This window comes from Limulus polyphemus, unplaced genomic scaffold (assembly GCF_000517525.1).
Source record: "Limulus polyphemus unplaced genomic scaffold, Limulus_polyphemus-2.1.2 Scaffold1676, whole genome shotgun sequence".
Taxonomy (NCBI): domain Eukaryota; kingdom Metazoa; phylum Arthropoda; class Merostomata; order Xiphosura; family Limulidae; genus Limulus; species Limulus polyphemus.
The window spans coordinates 41,382-47,239 of NW_013667286.1; the positions used below are offsets into that span (position 1 = coordinate 41,382).

Genomic DNA, 5,858 nt, shown 5'->3' on the forward strand with positions numbered 1-5,858 from the left:
AAGTAAAGACTTGTGTCGTTAATGTTTCGGAAAGTTAATTAACAAACGGAGACGTAACAATATATTTTGACTTGCACATTTATATAAAATTAAACGATTCTAAAGAGTAGGAATTTTATTATGCCAAAGGAATGATTTAAGTACATGGGATCGAAAAAAAAATCTTTATAGTGATATCTATTAATTCTTATGATTTACACAATAAAGCATTATTCCATTTCACAGGTTACATTAACAAAAGTCAATGCAAAGAAAGATGCATTGTTTCTTATGTACAATTCGTTAACTTAGGAGTTTCTGTACAAAAGGTTTATGGGGAGAGGTGTATCTTTAAGTTGAAAGAGGGCTCATTGCACTTTGGGTAAAGTGCCACGTTGCTCAAAGTAGCGCAGGCTCTGTATAAAAGTTTATAGTGCTTTCCTTTCGGTCGAGATAAGTTGCCTACGTCATTCGCATAGAACAATATGTATACGATTTTGCTAAAGCAAATTTACTAAGCTTCTCGTACAGTGAAGTTATGAAAATTAACAATCTTTGACACGTAAGTTATTTAAAAATACAGTGTTACACACAATAATTAACATAGTTTATCTAAACACGTATACATGTGTAATGAGAAGCATTTAATTAAAATAAATGTATTACTATGTTAAGCCTAATAGTAATAATTAACGCTATAGAGTATAGACTATACTGATTACTATAGACTATATTACTATAGACTATAATATTACTATTAGTACGGTAACTGAGTAATGAAGCATGAAATCTGAAAGTTAAGCCTTCATTTAAAAATTAAGTTTAAAAAATAAAGACTAAACAAAAATTGGCTCATAGTTATATTTTAATTTTTATAACTTATGACTTAGCAAGTTACATTACAAGTAATACAACTGTGAACGGTGTAGGTAACTTTGTGATTAGAGGTGTAACTTATTATTTAAAATATTAAATTTAGAGTAATATTACTTTAGTTTAATGAAAATTTTATTGGTTTAAGACAGAAAAGCATAATTGCTTCTCTGTGTATTTTCAGCAAAGAGAAAATTTTAAACACTTTGAAAACCAATATTGATGGTTAGTGAAAGTAAATATAGACTAGAAAATTCAGAAGTTTCAAAACAGCCAGGAAATCAATAGAAAAAAGTCACAGTATGTACATAACTTTATATCTTATTGCTCATTATGGTTTTAGAAAGGGGTATTTGTATTTTATTACCATAGTTGGATGAAGGCTCCTAATAACTGTGTTGTGCTTTGACCTTTATAAAGTTTTTGAATAGTTGTAAAAGCTTAATTATTAATAATTTGAGTTAGATTCTTATGAAAATGAAAAATGGTTAGGAAATGTACTAGGAGGTAAAAACGTGTTTATAAATTACTGATTGGAAGAATGTAACTATAGGAACTCACAGAAATATGTTTTGAGATCTGTGTTTATTATTTTTATGTAAATAAATAACTTTTAGCTTTCTTTTATCGAACAATCTAATTTACTAGTTTTTTCCAACCACTATTGATGAATTCTGTCTAATCTATGTGGTATCTTATCCAATGGTAATCAAAATACATCAAGTCCACACACTTTCCATCATCCAGATAACATCTGATAATGTCAAGAAAATCTGATCCTTGACCTCCTTTGGAACCCCAGGAAAAATATCTGATTTTAATGCTTAACCTGTTTTTAGTCTTTGACTTTATTTTTATCACAAATTAATGTCTATGTAATTCAGGTAAATCTCAGTACATGTATTTACCACAGAATGTTTATGGTGAAGAATATTTCTAAATGTAATATCCTGTCTTTAGAAACAGAAGAAAACTGTTAAAGCTCAGCCATCTCATAGCCTTTAACAAAATCATTTCCATTGGAATCCTTTAATGGCCCAATCATTATTTTAACATTTTACTTAAACTTAACACATTTATATATCTTTAATTTTTTCCATCCAATTTCTCACTGTAAATCTCTTAAGCTTGTTAATCGTGTAACAACATTTTTTCATTTTCATAAAACCATATGCAAGTTAAAAATATAAGTTTGTTAACTGAATATATTTTGATGTAATATAAGTGTTATATTTGATCCATAACTTACGTAATGGATACTGCAACTGATGATTGATAATATAAACATTATAGTGAATGATGCATGTTATGACATTAAACAGGTGAAAATATAAAAATTTACCTCCAATAACTTTTTTTATGAATGATCAGCATTTGAAGTAATTTGAATGTATGTTTATTATATTTACTTACAAAAACACTGCCCTATGGGCAGCTGTTTGTGCTAATAATTACTAATCGTAGTATTAACTTGTAATGTTTTTGCGCATTAAACATTGCACCATTTACTGGAAAAATAAGTTTCTCAATATTACATTTAAATTATGTCAATAAAGATATAATCAAACCATCGTACAGCTCTAGTGAAAGTCGTGTTCTTTTTGTGAGGAGAGTACTTTTAGTTAAAATTGTGTTCTATTATAAAGAAATGGTTGTTGCTCATACCACTTATTTTTGTAATTTTCTGAATCTTGAATAACAAAATGATAAAAATAAAATAATTTTATATGGATTTTTGTTTGTGGTGTCATTGAGTGGATGGCACAGAAGTTTTGGTTATATACATAGATGCTATATCCATTATAGTAAGATTCAGTTTGGGAAAATTTCCTAAATTATCATCTCTTGTTCTTTGCTGATGATACTAAATGTTGTAAAGTACTGTTTCTGTGACAATATTTCTGTAACTTAGAAAGACTTCAACAATTTTAATGGGTGGGGCAGAATTTGGGAAATGATTTTCAATATTGTATTAAATTGATGTACTTGGAAGGAACACGTTTCTTTTGTGAGATGTAATTAAAAGGAATATCTGATATCTTTGGATTTGATGAGAAGAGCTAATTGAGTTATTCAATCTGTAGATATGACATTATAATTTCAGTAATAAGGTTATGTTAACCTTGTAATATTTTGTAACATGAAGCTGCTAAAAACAGCTTTGGTCTCCTTATTACATAGAAAGCTGCAGAGATGAAATACTACAAATTGATATACTCTGTATATATTTAAAAAAAAAGAAATACAGTATTGAATTTGTTTCTAATTTTGCTTTTCTTGTTACTTGAAAGACAGATATATAAGAATCAGTGAAGAGAGGGATACAAAGATACATTCTGATTTAAACATATTGTGTTATAAAGGAAAGTTTAAATAATTGTTTTCTCTAGACAGAATAATTTACTAAGCTTCATATTCAGATTTGATAATCCATATTGAGTATATGTGTAATATTGTGACTTAGTAAACATGTATATGTTTTATCATATTTGTTGATTACCATTTAGGTTTGCTGAATTATTAATTAAACATATTTCATATATATTGATCAAGTGATTTTGTCTTGTTTTGGAGAAGTAATGCTTCATTAATCAATAAAACCTTTTATTAGTGTATGTGGGTACACAGAAATGTTCATTAGTAAAACTACATCGTAATAACAGTTAATAAAGTTAATATTAGTGCAGCTGACAGAGTCCTTAAAAGGATTGTGTGTTAGTCACCAAACAGTTTTGCTTATCTAAAATAACACCAGGTTATGGAAAGATAAATGGTTTAGAAACTATCCTTCTTACTGTTAAATGTTAAGACAAGTTTAGTGTCATATTTCAATTATTTGTTTCATCATTCATTTTATGCTTGTTTTGACAAACTGTTGCCTTGTCTGTTATATTCTGGTCTACATTATAGAACTTGTGTAATTTCATTTATTGCTTAGAGCTGGGTGATTAGTGGTATTTAATATACACACCCTGCACCTCCACACCTTCTGTACAAGAAACAAAACAAAATGGTGTGTGCTAGGTTCATTTTTTTTTCTTCAACTAATTAATTCATTATTCCAACGTGGTATTAATCTTTTATTTTATTTTTATTTATCTAATGTTTTAATTTACCTTGTTTTGGTTTTTAAAGTAATTTTCAAATTACACTTGCTTTTATATGATAGGCCTCTTCTGGAGGTTGCCTTTTGCACATGTCTTAAAAACATACTTTGTGACAAAAAAAAAATCTGGACATACTCTACTTGGCGAAGGAATTGCTCATGTCAACCAACTACTACCATGCAGTTGCCACTATGTTTGTTTTATAAATATGTAGTTATCCCACACTGATCTTCTGTAAATCAAATAAATTAATAAATAATGAAAATGTTTTACTATTGTGAATAAAAAAGTAATAATATTTTCATTTAAAACATATCATGATTGCAATTAGGTATCGAGTAAGCCAACTTATTTATGTATGTTGCTTAGATAGAATAAATATAAAAAATAATTTATAAAGATTTGAGACATCAAAATATTTTGCTGTCACCTGTCATCTTTACTAAACAGTAAACTTATCTGATTTGATGATATATTATTTGGTGGATATAACAAAAAAATCTCATGTTAACAAACATTGAAACTCAATAAAACTATAGTATATCTATTAAAAAGTATATTCATGATGTTAGAAAAACATGTAGGTTCAAGAGGTCTTGATAGAAATGAATGACCTTTCGAAAGTGTCGGGTTATAGGGTTTTTAATCATTTCTATTAAAAAGTATAAACATAATTTTAAATAAAGAACCTAACATCAACAAAATACCTTTATTAAGCTATAAGGAATCTCCATTAATGTGACTTCTTTGTTATATATTACTGTGTTTAGGTAAATTATTTGTACCTGATGAAAAAATCTTCTCAAAAGATTATTCGCTTTTATGTTAACCCTTTTGAGACGGGTCACGGGTGAAAGGCCATGTCATCTTGTTTGTTGACTCTCATTCAAAATTTTTAATGAACTACTATTTCATGAATTTATGTCAATAAGTTTGGTATCAAACTGTAGACTATAATTCAGATTTTAGTACTATACATTGCTCAATTTCTTACTTTAAAAGTAAATATTAAAAAAATACAGATAAACATCGATTTTTGTGTGTCACGTGGTATGTTGAATGCAGTACTGGTTCAAATTAGATGTTTGTGATGTCAAAATACTACGTCTATAGTTTCATATGAATTAGAAACTCAAATTACTGATATTGACAAACTAGAATATAAAATAAGAAGGTCTTATCTTTTCTGTTTACTAAGACATTGATCATGTAATAAATCAAGCACAGTGGCATCCTGCCCACCTCTTTCCATTTTTGGAAATGCTCTCTTATATACACTTCTATATATGACATGAATAATCAATTGGAAGCTCAGAATGCCCCCTCCCCCCTGGCTTTTTTGGCCATTTTAAATTCTTAGGATGCCATTTCTCTTCAAGAAGGTAGGTTGTGTCCTTAGTCTGCTCGAAATTTCATATTTTTTTTAGACTAAAATACAACTCGGTTACTAAGCTTTATAAATTATAGTGGAATTCTATGGTATTGATGTAGTAATTTAAGATTTTTAGTTATTCAAATGTATATATAGAACCTAAAAAAAATTATATTGTTTCATATCCTCCACATGCAAAATTACTGTTTGTAACTAGGAGATAATTGTTAGTTATACATCTTTATTTACTGTTTTAGGTTTTAAGAAAAATAACTAAGAACTTATTTCAAAATAGCAATAATTTAAAAACATATATAATTTTATAATAATTGAAATGTGACTGTATTTTACAAAATACTAGTCTACTAAAACACAGCCAAGAGAAGTTACTTTGTACAGACCAAAGGTCAGCTTTATGTTATTGGATAGGGTAACATGAGTGCACATGAGCCTTGTCATTGTAACTTCTGTATTGTTAGCCAGGTGAAAGGTCAATGTAATAAAAAATATGTATGTGTGTGTGTGTG

The 5,858-nt window shown here is 28.1% G+C and overlaps 1 protein-coding gene across 1 annotated transcript in view; it reads left to right on the plus strand.

Moving 5' to 3' along the window:
* The first annotated feature begins 406 nt into the window (after nucleotides 1-406).
* The window catches only part of LOC106464527 (protein transport protein Sec24A-like), a 64,405-nt gene continuing 58,953 nt past the window's right edge, over nucleotides 407-5,858 (plus strand). Inside the window, exon 1 of the mRNA XM_022392258.1 lies at nucleotides 407-541. The gene's annotated coding sequence lies outside the window, so the exon portion shown is untranslated. The remainder of the gene's footprint in view (nucleotides 542-5,858) is intronic.